Source organism: Lolium perenne, chromosome 7 (assembly GCF_019359855.2).
Source record: "Lolium perenne isolate Kyuss_39 chromosome 7, Kyuss_2.0, whole genome shotgun sequence".
NCBI classification, from domain to species: Eukaryota; Viridiplantae; Streptophyta; class Magnoliopsida; order Poales; family Poaceae; genus Lolium; species Lolium perenne.
This window is the reverse complement of record NC_067250.2, coordinates 53,078,068-53,097,851: the sequence shown is the minus strand read 5'-3', so window position 1 is coordinate 53,097,851 and position 19,784 is coordinate 53,078,068. Positions and strand designations below refer to the sequence as shown.

Sequence of the window (19,784 nt, the reverse complement as noted above, 5' to 3'; positions counted from 1 at the left end):
CTACACGATGCACTCACTGTCACCATTACACCGTGCAGGAGGAATAAACTACTTTAATAACATCACTAGAGTAGCACACAGATAAATTGTGATACAAAACACATTGCAATCATAAAGGGATATAAATAAGCACTTCACTATGCCATTCATAATAGTGAATAAGTATTCTGTGAAATATAGCCTAAGAGACCCACACGGTGCACACACTGTCACCTTTACACACGTGGGACAAGGAGTCTCCGGAGATCACATAAGTAAAACCCACTTGACTAGCATAATGACATCTAGATTACAAGCATCATCATATGAATCTCAATCATGTAAGGCAGCTCATGAGATTATTGTATTGAAGTACATAGGAGAGAGATGAACCACATAGCTACCGGTACAGCCCCGAGCCTCGATGGAGAACTACTCCCTCCTCATGGGAGACAGCAGCGGTGATGAAGATGGCAGTGGTGTCGATGGAGAAGCCTTCCGGGGGCACTTTCCCATCCCGGCGGCGTGCCGGAACAGAGACTCCTGTACCCCAGATCTTGGCTTCGCGATGGCGGCGGCTCTGGAAGGTTTTCTCTGGTTTCGTCGAACTTGGTAGGGTTTTCGCGACGGAGACTTTAAGTAGGCGGAAGGGCAAGGTCGGTGGAGTCCTGGTGGGGCCACACACTAGGCCGGCGCGGCCAGGGCTTGGGCGCGCCGCCCTACTGTGTCCCCACCTCGTGGCCCCACTTCGTTTCCCCTTCGGACTTCTGGAAGCTTCGTGGAAAAATAGGACCCTGGGCGTTGATTTCGTCCAATTCCGAGAATATTTCCTTACTAGGATTTCTGAAACCAAAAACAGCAGAAAACAAAGAATCGCCCTTCGGCATCTCGTCAATAGGTTAGTTCCGGAAAACGCATAATAATGACATAAAGTATGCATAAAACATGTAGATATCATCAATAATGTGGCATGGAACATAAGAAATTATCGATACGTCGGAGACGTATCATGGCCTTGATCTTCCGAATGGTTCCTTCGCGATCCATAAATTCATCCCTAGCTAGTTCTTCATCATGAGGGACAACTTGATCTTTACCATGGGATTCTTGATCAGCATCTTGGTCTTGCTCATGAGGATGAGGATTTTCTTCTTGTTCTTCGGAACGCGGCTCATCTTGAGTACAGGATGAATCTTGGGATGCACTTGATGGTTCAGCTTGAGTTGAGAAAGGCTCCACTTAGGCTAAGCTTGAGGCTTCTATTCCACCATCTTGATCATTAGTATGGATCTCCGTGGGCCGGATGTGCCCAATGCCCATAAGCTTGATGGCATTAGAAGGATCACCATCACCTGCAGCACATGGAACAACTTGATCCACTTGGGATCCATTATCCTCCAAGAACACCACATCACAAGATACTTCAATAGTCGCAATGGACTTGTTGTAGTATCTATAGGCGTGGGAGTTCTCTGCATATCCAACAAATATACCCTCTATAGTTCTAGTTTCAAATTTACCAAGCTTCTCTTTATTGTTTTTAACAAGACATTTGCATCCAAAGACACGAATGTACATGACATTAGGCTTGTCACCTGTGAGAAGCTCGTATGGAGTTTTATTATGAAAGGGACGGAGGAAGAGACGGTTGGAGTAGTGGACAACAGTAGAGATGGCTTCTCCCAAAAAATTATGGGGTGACTTGAATTCACTCAACATGGTTCTTGCCATCTCAATAATAGTCCGGTTCTTCCTTTCAACAACCCCATTTTGTTGAGGGGTATATTGAGCTAAAAACTCATGCTTGATGCCCTCATCATCAACAAATTCTTCCATAGTGTAGTTCTTGAACTCGGTGCAATTATCGGTCCTTATCGCCTTGATCTCAGATTCATACATTTGTTGAGCTTTCTTGGCGGAAGATGATGAACTCTCTATAGGTCTCATCATTGTACTTAAGTAGAAATACCCAAGAGTATCTTGAGTAATCATCAACAATGACCAGTCCATATTTTCTCCCACCAAGAGTATCATAATGAGATGGCCCAAAGAGATCCAAGTGAAGGAGCTCAAAAGGCCTAGAGGTGGTGATGATACTCTTGATAGGATGTCTCTTCTTGAGTTGCTTCCCAGCTATACATGCACTGCACACACGATCTTTCTCAAAGGAAATGCCGGTTAGTCCAACAATGTGCTCACCCTTTAGGAGTTGTTTAAGATTCCTCATGTTGGCATGACCAAGGCGGCGATGCCACAACCAGCCCTCGTCATGTTTGGACATTACACATTTAGGGAGAGAAGAGCTCTCTTTTGAGAGGTCAACCACGTAAAGGTTGTTCTCCACATAACCAACAAGGACCAATTTGAGATTATCACTCCTAAATACTTTCACACAATAATTAGTAAAATAGGAATTATAACTGGCATCTGCAAGATGATAAACAGAACGCAAATTGTAGCCAAGGGATTCAACAAGCATGACCGTCTCAAGGCACAAGTCCTTAGAGACTGCCACCTTGCCATACCCAAGTACTTTTCCCTTTGAGTTGTCACCAAAGGTGATGCTTGACTTTTTGTTAACACCCTCTATGAATTGGTCGATCACACTGATGTCTACGTGTGCTTCTATTCTTGTAGACAGTGTTGGGCCTCCAAGAGCAGAGGTTTGTAGAACAGTAGAAAGTTTCCCTTAAGTGAATCACCCAAGGTTTATCGAACTCAGGGAGGTAGAGGTCAAAGATATCCCTCTCAAGCAACCCTGCAATTAAGATACAAGAAGTCTCTTGTGTCCCCAACACACCTAATACACTTGTCAGATGTATAGGTGCACTAGTTCGGCGAAGAGATAGTGAAATACAAGTAATATGTATGATTATAAGTAGCAATTGCAATCTGAAATAAAAATAGCAGCAAGCGAACATGTAGCAGAACTTGTTGGAAACGGTGTTTCAATGCTTAGAAACAAGGCCCAGGGATCATACTTTCACTAGTGGACACTCTCAACAATGATCACATAATTGGACAATTAGATAACTTCTCTTCACTTGTGCTACTCTGAATTACTCTCCTATTGGAATCACTAATCATCACGTAGTGGCTACAAAAGCCCCACTCAAAGTTCATCAAGTACTTGACAAACACCACTGATGTCTACGCACGCTTCTATTCCTGTAGACAGTGTTGGGCCTCCAAGAGCAGAGGTTTGTAGAACAGCAGCAAGTTTCTCTTAAGTGGATCACCCAAGGTTTATTGAACTCAGGGAGGTAGAGGTCAAAGATATCCCTCTCAAGCAACCCTGCAATTAATATACAAGAAGTCTCTTGTGTCCCCAACACACCTAATACACTTGTCAGATGTATAGGTGCACTAGTTCGGTGAAGAGATAGTGAAATACAAGTAATATGGATGATTATAAGTAGTAATTGCAATCTGAAATAAAAATGGCAGCAAGCGAACATGTAGCAGAACTTGATGGAAACGGTGTTTCAATGCTTAGAAACAAGGCCTAGGGATCATACTTTCACTAGTGGACACTCTCAACAATGATCACATAACTGAATAAATAAATGCTACTCTTAAACACTCTCTTGTTGGATAACAAACACCATTCATTGTGTAGGGCTACAAGAGCACCCTCAAGCCGGAGTAAACAAGCTCCACAACTTCATAAAGGAATCACACATGATGCGCACACTGTCACCGTCACACCGTGGAGAGTGAATCCGGAGTTCATATTAAAGTAACCTCTAGAGTGCATAATAGACCGTTGCAATTTAGACCGAGTACTAACATAGCATACACACTGTCAACAATAGCTATGAAAGGGGGAATAGATCACATCAATACTATCATAGTAATAGTTAACTTCATAATCTACAAGAGATTACAATCATAACCTATGCAGAGTACTACATGATGCACACACTGTCCACTTTACATCATGGAGGAGGAATAGACTACTTTAATAACATCACTAGAGTAGCACATAGATTAATAGTGATACAAAGCTCATGATCACATAAATATCACACCATGGGAGAGAGAGATGAACCACATAGCTACCGGTAGAGCCCTCAGCCTCGGGGAGAACTACTCCCTCCTCATCATGGGAGACAGCAACGGCGATGAAGATGGCGGTGGTGTCGATGGAGATGACTCCGGGGGCAATTCCCCGTCCCGGCGGCGTGCCGGAACAGAGATTCTGTCCCCCGAAACTTGTCTTCGCGATGGCGGCGGCTATGGAACTCTTCGTGGAATATGACTTGACGTTCTAGGGTTTTCGCGACGGAGAGAATATATAGGCGGAAGGGCGGCCTCGGAGGACCCAGGGGGTGCCCACACCACATGGCGGCGCGGCCCGGGGTGGGCCCGCGCCCCCTATGGTGTGGGTCCCCTGCTGGCCGCCTCCGATTCTCCTTCGATGTTCTGGAACCCTGTGGGGACCCCGGACTAACGGTCCGAAATACCCTGTTATGTATACAGTTCACGATCCCATGATCAGTGTGTCGTGAACACATAACCGAACTGATATCAAATTACACCATCCATTACAGAGCGGAATAAGAAAATTACAACATGGTCGCATGACCAATACTTACATAACAGCCTCGGAGGGCCTAACTAAACATCAGAGTAGCATCATCACTTCAGCAGCGCAGTACCCAAGTCATCTGCCATAACCCTACAGGCAACTGACTGGGAAGACGTTCCTAGCTCGCATAGACGTCGCCAACTCCTTCTTCATCCGTCGTGTTCCTCCAAGTCTGGCCAAGTAAATAGCCAGGGACAAAGCCGTGAGTACATTTGGAATTGTACTCGCAAACCATCAAGAAAGATGCTAACAGAGCTAACTAAAAGAGACAAGAGAGGAAGAATAGTTTCTCTTGTGGATATAGCATGTGAAAGAGAATCAGTTTCTCTTGTGGATATAGCATGTGAAAGAGAATCAGTTTCTCTTGTGGATATAGCATCCCGACATCGCAATTGATGGAGACACTAAAGTGATACTATGACACCTCTATATCTTTATTGAAGAAGATACTTCAAAAGATAGCTATGGCATATCTATATCTTTATTGAAGAAGAGTTAGCATACCGCCATCTCAGGTGATGGGGATACTAGGGAAGTCCTATGACATCTCTATATCTTTGTTAAAGAAGAGTTCCTCTACATGAAACACTAGGAAAGAGTTCCCCACTTGGTCTCAATTTTTCCCACGACCATCTCCATATGGTCAACACACGCCCACTTTCCGTACCCTTCCGGTACATCCAACACAACACTTTCTTTGCAAAGCATTTATCAAAACAAAACTCAAGCCCCGGTAAAGGTAGACCTTTGCAACCCGTCCATGACCGCGGACGCGGCTATTCGAATATATTTGACTCTGCAGAGTTTGCACACTTTCCCCACAACTATCCGGATACCTATCGTGTGGGCATCATCCCTGCATAACAACATATGCCACGACGGATACCCGGACATAACCTTTCGACCATCTCCACTGGCACGAGTCCTTCCCTGCGGGCTTACCCCTTCCCGGCACCCCGGCAGCATACCTCCTTTTGAGCGTATCTCCGGCGCCACGACGGAAGACCCTCGATGTCGTCCGGCTATCGGTCTAGACAGTGTATTGCCTCCTCCAGAGCGCAACCCGGCGTCGGAGGTCGTCATGACCCTCCCTAGAGAGTTGTGAAGGGTGCTCCTGCCAGCTTCAACAAACTACGGGCTAAGCCCCGTCCCACACCAGGGTAGTGTGGTTGCGCGATAAAAGTTGGGCTGGTGTACACTTATACGCAGTGCTCCTTTTTAAAACCATTTTTCTCACAACACCTTGGTTGTTCAACAAATAGCCATACACCACTTTCCCAAACATCCTTATCAAGATCCTTTGCTTTCTTAAACCATACACTTGGGTTAACTCACCCAAGGTTTTCATAAAACATTTACAACAAGGTAAGCCTTGAGGGGTTCCCAACCTATAGTTTCATGAGTTGAACTAGAATTGCACTATGGCCGAGATGAGAGTCATCTTGCCATAGAAGATATAAAGGAGTAATGGGTGGATCATACTCGCTTAAGATAAGCATGTATGATGCCAACACAAAGAGGATTATACTTTCAGATTTGTGGTGCTAAAAGTACAACTTAGATAGTGGAGTATCACTATCCAACATACTCTCCAATGGGTACACGGCATACTCCTCTCAAGTTGAGAATACACCAAGATCATGACATTGATACCTCTAAATTACAAAAGTGGTGAGTGTGGTGTAAGTTACTATCTTGAGAGGGAAGATGCTCAAGTTGAGCTTACAAGATAACCAAGTGGAATAGCACGACCATAATATCATGCATCCCATAACACAAGGACAATGGTGGAGTATCACCACTAGGGAGTACCCCACTTGGAAACACACATAGATGACATAAATAGAGAGAATAACACACATAGAATTCAAGGTGCTTTGGACATCAACAAATGACATCCAACTAGACACCAAGTCGGAGATCAAAAGATGGCTTGCCTTGGCTTATTTGTCCCTGTACTTCTTCAACTTCATCAATATAAGAATCCCAACAACATATATAAATAAAATCCTCGTCCGATTCCACTTCTTCTTCTCCGGAATTGTTCGCATCTATCGCCGGAAAATATAAAAGAAACACAATCAATCACATTGCTCCAAACATAACAAGCATACAACAACCATAATTTAACCATTCCATAAAGATCTACCATACAAAGGACTTATAGATACCACAAACAACTTAAAGAGAACCCATTTTATTTACCTAGTAAAGGTATGAGAGTATCACAACTTAGCAATTGCCTCTCTCGGTATCACCATGGCACAAGCTAAGTACCCCTGGTAGATAACATCATAAAGAGGACAAGAGCATTAGTTTGACATCAAATACTTTCACAAAACATTTCCAAACACTTTTGGAAAAGTAGAAAACAGTTTTCCTAATTTAATTTGCTCACTTAATCACTATACAAAAATAGGAAGCAAACCATATACCACATCATTTGAAAACTTAAACAAAACAAAAGAGCTAATGTTAGGTTGCAGAGGTTTTATTTTGCAAGCATAAAACAAGGGTTGCCCATCTCTACTAAAAAAAGTTGGTCAAGGGTTTTAAATAAACCGAAAAGTTTTGCTTCAACAATGCATGTCACATATAAACATTACTAACAGTAACAAATATGTATGAACAGAGACTAATAATATTTTTCCTATATAGCCAGTACTAATACAAGACTAACCCAATTAGAATCATCCAAAAATATTAAACCTACAATTTTAGGAATTTCTTTGAATCTGACTGTCCAGAAAACAAGATCTGTAAGCCATAAATCGTAGAAAAATCCTAAAAATATGAGGCCACTTTCATTTGAAAGGTAATTTAACAGAGATGCATACACAATTGGATTTGGGTTCAAATTATTTCTGAAACTCTCACAAATGGATTTACAAATTTACTGCATGTCTGTACCATTTTCTTTCTCTCTGGAGTTACAGAACAGATAAAGTTTTGAAACTTGTTTGAGGTGCTTAAGAAAACATTCAGTAATCCTACAGAAGTAGAATCACTCAATTAGGTTCAAAAATGGATTTTTGATGAATTAAAAGCTAACAGCCATGTCTGCAGAACATACAGAACAAGTTTAATTCATAAAAAAATCATACATAAATCATAAAAATATGAGGTCTACTGCATCTGAAAGGTATTGAATAGGTGGTTCTTACCCAGTTGGTTTCATTCAAAAATTTGTCTCCAAGCTCCTGGTTTAATTCGACAAAGTCAGATCTGATCAGATCTTGATCTGTGAGCCATTTCAGTTTCACGAGGTCAATCGAACTGAAACCACCGCCAAAATGAAGGTATTGGAGAGGGATTTCACCCACAGTTTAGTTTGCTCAAAAAGGTTTGGTAAAACGGGAGAAATCTAACAAACAGTGATTCTGCATGTTTTCAGAACTTTATTTACCATGCAAAATCCGTAACGAATTTGAGGATGAGACCAACGCCAAGTTGTAGATATTTTCAATACCTATCTGTGGAACTTTGAATCACTCGATTTGGATCTGCACACAAGATTTGGCGGATTTTACAATTTCGTATCAGAATCAGAAACAACAAGATACAGAAATTACAGCAAGATTTTGGACGAACTTTGCTCAAGAACTTCAGATCTGAAGATTGCTCAACCTTCTCCATGCTTGGACCAACATGCACCTGCATCAAGATCCAATCTAGTGAGAGGAGAAAGGAGGAAGGGAGCTGGATTCATCAAAGGTTAGGGGAGAAGAGAGTGAGAGGGATGCTCTCATGGTGAGGAGGAGCTTGAGGGAGGAGGGGAGCTTCATCTAGGTGGATTTCCATGGCCATGGCCGGCCATGGAGCTTGGGAGGAGCAGCAGCTCGTGGGGAGGTGGAGGAGAAGAGTGTGAGAGAGTGGAGAGAAGAAAAAATGAGGGCCAAAGGTGGAGGTGGTGGCCGGCCAAGTCCCTTTTATAGAGGGAGAGGGGTGGCTGCCTCCTTTTTTGATTGGCCAAGGTGGGTGGCTGCCCATTTATTGATTGGGTTAGGTGGGAGGCAAGGCTTGTGGAGGAAGAAAGTGAGAAGCACAATGGCTGGCCGAAATTCTTGTCATGGCCGGCTCCTTCATGTGCCACTCTAAAATGAATCATCAAAGGGAGTTTCCAACATGCATGTTGAGTATAGTGGAGCCTCATTATTTCTTGCCAAGATGGTGGCTTAAATGATGTGTAAGAAAATATAAAGGAGCTAGAGATGTAGGAGAAGTGTGATGGTGATGGTGGTGTACAAGTTTTCAAGTGCAAGCTATTTTGGAGATGGCCGCCACAAGTTTTTGAGACTTGACTACCCAAACAAGATGAGACACATGATGCTCAAGTGCCTATGCAAGACACACGACACCACTTGTGTTATGCAAAGAAAATAGGTTTCTTCAATTGATAAAGAGCCTAAGGTTTAGAAGGATAGTGATGGAAATAATGATGCAATAACAATGATGAATATGGTGACACAAATCATCAATTCATGAGGTCAAGGTGGTGATGGAAAAGAATAGATGATTGAGATGGGTATGATGAAATATAAGTTGCTCTACAAATGAGAGGTCAATTGGGAGTGGTTTGAAAGTATCAAATGATCATCCATTTGATCAAGAATTGGAGGATGAAGGAACATTATGGGGTAGATCAGAGATGTACACAAGATGTGCAAGAGTTGTCATTTGAAATAGAACTTATTTGAAAAGTATTTGGAACACCTCAATTGTCTAGGGACAATTGGGAATGAACTCAAGGGGAATGAAATTTGAGAGTGTTGAGATAAAACTAGTTGGAACATAGGAGTTCAAAATATTCTACTTACTTTCCCAAGTAAAGTAGAGTTTTTCTCAAATGTAAAAATAAGCAAGAGGGAAACAAGAAATGGTATAAGTACCATAAACAAGCCTTTTGTTAAAAAAAAAAACAAAATAGAAAGTAATGTTTCAGAAATCAGCATTAGGTAGAAATGAGATGAGAAAACAAAACCCATTTCAGTTCCTTGTTTTCCTTGTAGAAATATCTTGAAAGTTTAGTAAAACTAGAAGTAGTTTTGTGATCAAAACTAGAGAAGGAAAAACAATAGGATTTTGAGAGAGAAAACTAATTTAGGGAGAAGTGTTCTCAAGGGTAGATTATGGCTACAAAATGTATCCATCATTCCCACTCTTGGTTTTGTGAAGATTAACTTGGATGAAAACAAAAGGTAAAAGAGGAAGAAGTGATCTGGTGCTGGAACATGTGATAGGATACCAGATCAAGTTGAATATATGAGTTGCAAGAATTTACTGAGACATGCAGGACGTGGAGGTTGAAGAGGGTGTTGCATGGATGGGATCCATGCACTGAGATCACCAATAACAGTGGTGGTTGCTTAGAGATCAATTGCCAAAGTCTGGACATTTTAAGCTTGTCAACACAGATGGTCGACATGGCCTCAAAACCAACAATGATGAGTGGTATAAGAGAGGGATGTGATGAGGGTAGACGATCCCAAGTTTTGAATTAAGGATGATTGAGCTATCTTGTACCACAAGGAGAAAAATCAAGAAGGCACACTCAGGTTGCCATCAGGGGAAAAGTTTGATGTAGTAAAAGGGAAAACAACTTTTCCTAGGACACACATGTGTTTTATTAGGTGAGTTGTTTGTTTTACCACTAGAGGTGTTGTTCTAAGAGGTGGCTCAAGACAAAACTCAACAAGAAATCAAGACAATACATCTACCAACAGATCAAGGCAGTTCATCATAACAAACAGATCAAGGCAATTCATCTAATTAGTCTATAGAAAAAAGTTTTTGTTCCCCCTAATTTTTGCAATAAGGACAATTAATCAAGGTTGCAAAAGTTGGGGTGTTACAGATCTTCCACCCTTAAAATAATCTCGTCCCGAGATTCCTGAGTGTAGAACTAGAGGGGTTGTAAAGCTTAACTCAAGTTAGTCTCCATTCTTCTATCGATGTGCCGTTGTAGAGAAGGTCGTTGCTTCATCTTCCATCAGACTTGATAGATTCCTGTCGATGGCGAGCTTCATGAAGAGGTTGACTACGCTTTGCAGATGTTGGATCTGTAGCTTCTTAATGATCCTAGCGGGGTTCATGAGTTTTAGGAGAGTTAGTGCACCCAATGGTGCTTGAGCAGGGTTGAAAACTTTTAGAGTTAGCTTTAAGTTTTAGTGGAAGACAAAGTCTTCCACCCTTAAAATTGTTCAACGGGCTTTGTAAACTCTAAGCTTCGGCCACGGAGTCTTGTCGAGCGTTTCTTGTAGAAGTCAACGATCTCCTGTCTTGAGTTGAAAACATCTTCAGAGGGCGTTGTGTAGTCCACGGCTTCAAGAGGGGTTAGTGCATCCTACGTTTCCAACGGTGGGTTAGAAAGGTTTAAAATGTTAGGGTTAGCCCCAACTTTTAGTGGAAGACGAAGTCTTCCACCCTTAAAATTTTTCATCGGGCTTTCGAAAAAACTTAGAGCTTCTGCCTTGCGGTCCTGTCGGGGGCTTCTGAAGAAGTCGTCGATCTTCCTTGTTCAGTTGAAGAGTCTTCGGGGGCGACGTGCAGACCACAACTTCAAGAGGCACTCACGGTGTTAACTAAACCATAGAGGACGCGCGGTGAGTTAGTAAGTTGAAGAAAGGCCTGGTTGGTATCCATATGAAGCCGCAACAGAGGGCGTCGAAGACAATCTTCAGCTTGCGGGTTGGTGCTGACTTACAACAGTTGGTGAGCGGGTAAGTTGCACCTGGTCTTGAGTTCTTGAGGTATCTTCAGGAGCTTCACTTGATGAGGACCAGATGAACAAGGTGATGTAGCTTGACTTTGACGCTATTGTTCCCTCATCTAGTTAGACGGTGTGTTAGGGGGGGTTCCAAAAAGATATCCTCGAGGTTAGCGCGATTATACTCTAAGGTTAGACCAAATTAGTATGTCTTCTCGCCGAGGTGAAATCACTCTTGAAGGTAGGGGCTTCTGCTTTCTTGATGAAGTGGAGATGCTTCAGCGGATCTTGAAGGTATTGGCTTTTGCTTTGCTGGTGTAGATAGGGGTCTGAGTTAGTTTCCCTAATGGTTGAAAAACAACTGCTAACGGGTTTAGAGTTAGAGTCTTTCGTTAATCTACCCAACTAACTAGCAGTTAGCAATACATCGGCGAGGCAACTTTAATCCTATCATAGCATGTGACACCCAAACAATCATAACCAGAGACAAAATACCACAAACAGAGGCTATTGGTATTTTTCCTAGATGCACAGTAACAAAACAAGATCAACACAATTGGAATCGTTCAAAAATATTTATTTTTCAATTTTTGAGACTCAAAATACTAACCAGAAACAGTGATCAAGTTTTATTTATTAAAAATCGCACAAAAATCCTAAAAATACAAGGTCAGTGGCGTCTGAAAGATAATTTCATACTGGTTCTAGTACAATTGGTATCACATCAATCGGAGCTACCAAACTAATTTTATTAGCAAAACAGTACACTGGCAGATTTCCATTTTTAATTTCTGTTTCACAAATTTCAAACAATTAAAAAGGGCGGGAACGTCTAAATAGCAAGACATACATGCACACAGCAAACAGATACAAACACTCAAGGCAGCACACTAGGGAATCTACAAGCAATCATCAAACCAGACATGGTACTCTAAGTACCCAGAAATTCCTAATGCGCGGGTTTATCTCAATCAAAGCGATTGAGTTTGTCCTATCCATCCTATAGGTTTAGGGGCTGGTCACATATGTTGATGTCTTCACATTGTCGGCATCAGCTTCAAGTTGGGATCCTTGTAGCAATTGGTAGTGAAGGGGCCGGGTGTTGAGTCATTGATGTTGAGGCAGAGGAGAAAACTGTGTAGAACTTCTTGTCTCGACATCCCGGAAACATGAGGTCTTCATAGAGGTAGCTGTTGAGGTGCTCCCGAAGTCGATATCTTCTCGTGGCTGGCCTAAAAATTACTAGTCAAGAAACTGAGGACTTGATCCCTGACGACTGCAAAAAGTGCGAGTCCATGGAGGAAGAAGGTCAGCTCCTTGACAGACTTTGGTGACAACCAACGGCATGATCTTATTATCCCTTTATGTGCAGGACTAAATCGGCGTCCGATCTTCTATTGTTGTCGTTGGAGATACGGGAGTCTTCCTGAGGGATTGAGCCATCTTCGAGTTTGAGTCTTCGGTCTGAGTTGGGGACATCGTCCAATATGTAGGTTTGAAATGGATGAGACAATAGAGTAAGAACTTTCAAACATTTTTATAAAACGGAGAGATAAGAATTTAGAAGCTTTGAATAAATAAGAGGAGTAGAAGCTATACTTCTGACTAAAGAAACAATTTGTTTCATAAATAGTTTTTCCCAAGTACTTGTTTCCTAACTAACGTCCATGCTAACTAAGGTCTCCTACAGTCAGGATGGCTCTGATACCAGCTCTGTGGGGACCCCGGACTAACGGTCCGAAATACCCTGTTATGTATACAGTTCACGATCCCATGATCAGTGTGTCGTGAACACATAACCGAACTGATATCAAATTACACCATCCATTACAGAGCGGAATAAGAAAATTACAACATGGTCGCATGACCAATACTTACATAACAGCCTCGGAGGGCCTAACTAAACATCAGAGTAGCATCATCACTTCAGCAGCGCAGTACCCAAGTCATCTGCCATAACCCTACAGGCAACTGACTGGGAAGACGTTCCTAGCTCGCATAGACGTCGCCAACTCCTTCTTCATCCGTCGTGTTCCTCCAAGTCTGGCCAAGTAAATAGCCAGGGACAAAGCCGTGAGTACATTTGGAATTGTACTCGCAAACCATCAAGAAAGATGCTAACAGAGCTAACTAAAAGAGACAAGAGAGGAAGAATAGTTTCTCTTGTGGATATAGCATGTGAAAGAGAATCAGTTTCTCTTGTGGATATAGCATGTGAAAGAGAATCAGTTTCTCTTGTGGATATAGCATCCCGACATCGCAATTGATGGAGACACTAAAGTGATACTATGACACCTCTATATCTTTATTGAAGAAGATACTTCAAAAGATAGCTATGGCATATCTATATCTTTATTGAAGAAGAGTTAGCATACCGCCATCTCAGGTGATGGGGATACTAGGGAAGTCCTATGACATCTCTATATCTTTGTTAAAGAAGAGTTCCTCTACATGAAACACTAGGAAAGAGTTCCCCACTTGGTCTCAATTTTTCCCACGACCATCTCCATATGGTCAACACACGCCCACTTTCCGTACCCTTCCGGTACATCCAACACAACACTTTCTTTGCAAAGCATTTATCAAAACAAAACTCAAGCCCCGGTAAAGGTAGACCTTTGCAACCCGTCCATGACCGCGAACGCGGCTATTCGAATAGATTTGACTCTGCAGAGTTTGCACACTTTCCCCACAACTATCCGGATACCTATCGTGTGGGCATCATCCCTGCATAACAACATATGCCACGACGGATACCCGGACATAACCTTTCGCCCATCTCCACTGGCACGAGTCCTTCCCTGCGGGCTTACCCCTTCCCAGCACCCCGGCAACATACCTCCTTTTGAGCGTATCTCCGGCGCCACGACGGAAGACCCTCAGTAATCGTCCGGCTATCGGTCTAGACAGTGTATTGCCTCCTCCAGAGCGCAACCCAGCGTCGGAGGTCGTCATGACCCTCCCTAGAGAGTTGTGAAGGGTGCTCCTGCCAGCTTCAACAAACTACGGGCTAAGCCCCGTCCCACACCAGGGTAGTGTGGTTGCGCGATAAAAGTTGGGCTGGTGTACACTTATACGCAGTGCTCCTTTTTAAAACCATTTTTCTCACAACACCTTGGTTGTTCAACAAACAGCCATACACCACTTTCCCAAACATCCTTATCAAGATCCTTTGCTTTCTTAAACCATACACTTGGGTTAACTCACCCAAGGTTTTCATAAAACATTTACAACAAGGTAAGCCTTGAGGGGTTCCCAACCTATAGTTTCATGAGTTGAACTAGAATTGCACTATGGCCGAGATGAGAGTCATCTTGCCATAGAAGATATAAAGGAGTAATGGGTGGATCATACTCGCTTAAGATAAGCATGTATGATGCCAACACAAAGAGGATTATACTTTCAGATTTGTGGTGCTAAAAGTACAACTTAGATAGTGGAGTATCACTATCCAACATACTCTCCAATGGGTACACGGCATACTCCTCTCAAGTTGAGAATACACCAAGATCATGACATTGATACCTCTAAATTACAAAAGTGGTGAGTGTGGTGTAAGTTACTATCTTGAGAGGGAAGATGCTCAAGTTGAGCTTACAAGATAACCAAGTGGAATAGCACGACCATAATATCATGCATCCCATAACACAAGGACAATGGTGGAGTATCACCACTAGGGAGTACCCCACTTGGAAACACACATAGATGACATAAATAGAGAGAATAACACACATAGAATTCAAGGTGCTTTGGACATCAACAAATGACATCCAACTAGACACCAAGTCGGAGATCAAAAGATGGCTTGCCTTGGCTTATTTGTCCCTGTACTTCTTCAACTTCATCAATATAAGAATCCCAACAACATATATAAATAAAATCCTCGTCCGATTCCACTTCTTCTTCTCCGGAATTGTTCGCATCTATCACCGGAAAATATAAAAGGAACACAATCAATCACATTGCTCCAAACATAACAAGCATACAACAACCATAATTTAACCATTCCATAAAGATCTACCATACAAAGGACTTATAGATACCACAAACAACTTAAAGAGAACCCATTTTATTTACCTAGTAAAGGTATGAGAGTATCACAACTTAGCAATTGCCTCTCTCGGTATCACCATGGCACAAGCTAAGTACCCCTGGTAGATAACATCATAAAGAGGACAAGAGCATTAGTTTGACATCAAATACTTTCACAAAACATTTTCAAACACTTTTGGAAAAGTAGAAAACAGTTTTCCTAATTTAATTTGCTCACTTAATCACTATACAAAAATAGGAAGCAAACCATATACCACATCATTTGAAAACTTAAACAAAACAAAAGAGCTAATGTTAGGTTGCAGAGGTTTTATTTTGCAAGCATAAAACAAGGGTTGCCCATCTCTACTAAAAAGAGTTGGTCAAGGGTTTTAAATAAACCGAAAAGTTTTGCTTCAACAATGCATGTCACATATAAACATTACTAACAGTAACAAATATGTATGAACAGAGACTAATAATATTTTTCCTATATAGCCAGTACTAATACAAGACTAACCCAATTAGAATCACCCAAAAATATTAAACCTACAATTTTAGGAATTTCTTTGAATCTGACTGTCCAGAAAACAAGATCTGTAAGCCATAAATCGTAGAAAAATCCTAAAAATATGAGGCCACTTGCATTTGAAAGGTAATTTAACAGAGATGCATACACAATTGGATTTGGGTTCAAATTATTTCTGAAACTCTCACAAATGGATTTACAAATTTACTGCATGTCTGTACCATTTTCTTTCTCTCTGGAGTTACAGAACAGATAAAGTTTTGAAACTTGTTTGAGGTGCTTAAGAAAACATTCAGTAATCCTACAGAAGTGGAATCACTCAATTAGGTTCAAAAATGGATTTTTGATGAATTAAAAGCTAACAGCCATGTCTGCAGAACATACAGAACAAGTTTAATTCATATAAAAATCATACATAAATCATAAAAATATGAGGTCTGCTGCATCTGAAAGGTATTGAATAGGTGGTTCTTACCCAGTTGGTTTCATTCAAAAATTTGTCTCCAAGCTCCTGGTTTAATTCGACAAAGTCAGATTTGATCAGATCTTGATCTGTGAGCCATTTCAGTTTCAAGAGGTCAATCGAACTGAAACCACCGCCAAAATGAAGGTATTGGAGAGGGCTTTCACCCACAGTTTAGTTTGCTCAAAAAGGTTTGGTAAAACGGGAGAAATCTAACAAACAGTGATTCTGCATGTTTTCAGAACTTTATTTACCATGAAAAATCCGTAACGAATTTGAGGATGAGACCAACGCCAAGTTGTAGATATTTTCAGTACCTATCTGTGGAACTTTGAATCACTCGATTTGGATCTGCACACAAGATTTGGCGGATTTTACAAGTTCGTATCAGAATCTGAAACAGCAAGATACAGAAATTACAGCAAGATTTTGGACGAACTTTGCTCAAGAACTTCAGATCTGAAGATTGCTCAACCTTCTCCATGCTTGGACCAACATGCACCTGCATCAAGATCCAATCTAGTGAGAGGAGAAAGGAGGAAGGGAGCTGGATTCATCAAAGTTAGGGGAGAAGAGAGTGAGAGGGATGCTCTCATGGTGAGGAGGAGCTTGAGGGAGGAGGGGAGCTTCATCTAGGTGGATTTCCATGGCCATGGCCGGCCATGGAGCTTGGGAGGAGCAGCAGCTCGTGGGGAGGTGGAGGAGAAGAGTGTGAGAGAGTGGAGAGAAGAAAAAATGAGGGCCAAAGGTGGAGGTGGTGGCCGGCCAAGTCCCTTTTATAGAGGGAGAGGGGTGGCTGCCTCCTTTTTTGATTGGCCAAGGTGGGTGGCTGCCCATTTATTGATTGGGTTAGGTGGGAGGCAAGGCTTGTGGAGGAAGAAAGTGAGAAGCACAATGGCTGGCCGAAATTCTTGTCATGGCCGGCTCCTTCATGTGCCACTCTAAAATGAATCATCAAAGGGAGTTTCCAACATGCATGTTGAGTATAGTGGAGCCTCATTATTTCTTGCCAAGATGGTGGCTTAAATGATGTGTAAGAAAATATAAAGGAGCTACAGATGTAGGAGAAGTGTGATGGTGATGGTGGTGTACAAGTTTTCAAGTGCAAGCTATTTTGGAGATGGCCGCCACAAGTTTTTGAGACTTGACTACCCAAACAAGATGAGACACATGATGCTCAAGTGCCTATGCAAGACACACGACACCACTTGTGTTATGCAAAGAAAATAGGTTTCTTCAATTGATAAAGAGCCTAAGGTTTAGAAGGATAGTGATGGAAATAATGATGCAATAACAATGATGAATATGGTGACACAAATCATCAATTCATGAGGTCAAGGTGGTGATGGAAAAGAATAGATGATTGAGATGGGTATGATGAAATATAAGTTGCTCTACAAATGAGAGGTCAATTGGGAGTGGTTTGAAAGTATCAAATGATCATCCATTTGATCAAGAATTGGAGGATGAAGGAACATTATGGGGTAGATCAGAGATGTACACAAGATGTGCAAGAGTTGTCATTTGAAATAGAACTTATTTGAAAAGTATTTGGAACACCTCAATTGTCTAGGGACAATTGGGAATGAACTCAAGGGGAATGAAATTTGAGAGTGTTGAGATAAAACTAGTTGGAACATAGGAGTTCAAAATATTCTACTTACTTTCCCAAGTAAAGTAGAGTTTTTCTCAAATGTAAAAATAAGCAAGAGGGAAACAAGAAATGGTATAAGTACCATAAACAAGCCTTTTGTTAAAAAAAACAAAATAGAAAGTAATGTTTCAGAAATCAGCATTAGGTAGAAATGAGATGAGAAAACAAAACCCATTTCAGTTCCTTGTTTTCCTTGTAGAAATATCTTGAAAGTTTAGTAAAACTAGAAGTAGTTTTGTGATCAAAACTAGAGAAGGAAAAACAATAGAATTTTGAGAGAGAAAACTAATTTAGGGAGAAGTGTTCTCAAGGGTAGATTATGGCTACAAAATGTATCCATCATTCCCACTCTTGGTTTTGTGAAGATAAACTTGGATGAAAACAAAAGGTAAAAGAGGAAGAAGTGATCTGGTGCTGGAACATGTGATAGGATACCAGATCAAGTTGAATATATGAGTTGCAAGAATTGACTGAGACATGCAGGACGTGGAGTTTGAAGAGGGTGTTGCATGGATGGGATCCATGCACTTAGATCACCAATAACAGTGGTGGTTGCTTAGAGATCAACTGTCAAAGTCTGGACATTTTAAGCCTGTCAACACAGATGGTCGACATGGCTTCAAAACCAACAATGATGAGTGGTATAAGAGAGGGATGTGATGAGGGGTAGACGATCCCAAGTTTTGAATTAAGGATGATTGAGCTATCTTGTACCACAAGGAGAAAAATCAAGAAGGCACACTCAGGTTGCCATCAGGGGAAAAGTTTGATGTAGTAAAAGGGAAAACAACTTTTCCTAGGACACACATGTGTTTTATTAGGTGAGTTGTTTGTTTTACCACTAGAGGTGTTGTTCTAAGAGGTGGCTCAAGACAAAACTCAACAAGAAATCAAGACAATACATCTACCAACAGATCAAGGCAATTCATCATAACAAACAGATCAAGGCAATTCATCTAATTAGTCTATAGAAAAAAGTTTTTGTTCCCCCTAATTTTTGCAATAAGGACAATTAATCAAGGTTGCAAAAGTTGGGGTGTTACAAACCCTCCGTGGAAAATAGGAAGTTTGGCTTTTGTTTCGTCCAATTCCGAGAATGTTTCATGTGTAGGATTTCTGAAACCAAAAACAGCAGAAAACAGGAACTGGCGCTTCGACATCTTGTTAATAGGTTAGTCCTAGAAAATGCATAAAAATGATATAAAGTATGAACAAAACATGTAGGTATTATCATAAAACTAGCATGGAACATCAGAAATTGTAGATACGTTGGAGACGTATCAAGCATCCCCAAGCTTAGTTCCTACTCGCCCTCGAGTAGGTAAACGATGACAAGGATAATTTCTGAAGTGACATGCTACTATCATAATCTTGATCAATATTATTGTAAAGCATATGATATGAATGAAGTGATTCAAAGCAATGGTAAAGATGATGATTAAACAACTGAATCATATAGCAAAGACTTCTCATGAATAGTACTTTCAAGACAAGCATCAATAAGTCTTGCATAAGAGTTAACTCATAAAGCAATAGATTCTTAATAGAAGGTTTTGAAGCAACACAAAGGAAGATTTAAGTTTCAGCAGTTGCTTTCAACTTTCAACATGTATATCTCATGGATAATTGTCAACACAAAGTAATATGATGAATGCAAATAAGCAAGTATGTAAGAATCAATGCACACAGTTGACACAAGTGTTTGCTTCTAAGATGGAAAGAAGTAGGTAAACTGACTCAACATAAAGTAAAAGAAAGGCCCTTCGCAGAGGGAAGCAGAGATTACTTATGTGCTAGAGCTTTTTATTTTGAAAACATGGAAACAATTGT

The 19,784-nt window shown here is 41.2% G+C and overlaps 2 long non-coding RNA genes across 2 annotated transcripts in view; both read right to left on the bottom strand.

Annotated features, from left to right (window-relative positions):
- Nucleotides 1–6,513: 6,513 nt before the first annotated feature.
- On the bottom strand, nt 6,514–8,452 carry LOC127317520 (uncharacterized). The gene is made up of 4 exons (XR_007861241.2): nt 8,162–8,452; nt 7,977–8,073; nt 7,735–7,811; nt 6,514–6,621 (listed from the first exon to the last, which is right to left on the bottom strand). It is a non-coding gene; the product is annotated as an uncharacterized lncRNA (long non-coding RNA).
- Nucleotides 8,453–12,981: 4,529 nt separating this feature from the next.
- LOC127317521 (uncharacterized) overlaps nt 12,982–19,784 on the bottom strand; it is a 134,644-nt gene continuing 127,841 nt past the window's right edge. The window contains exon 10 of the long non-coding RNA XR_011747938.1: nt 12,982–13,319. This is a non-coding gene — a long non-coding RNA (uncharacterized lncRNA). The remainder of the gene's footprint in view (nt 13,320–19,784) is intronic.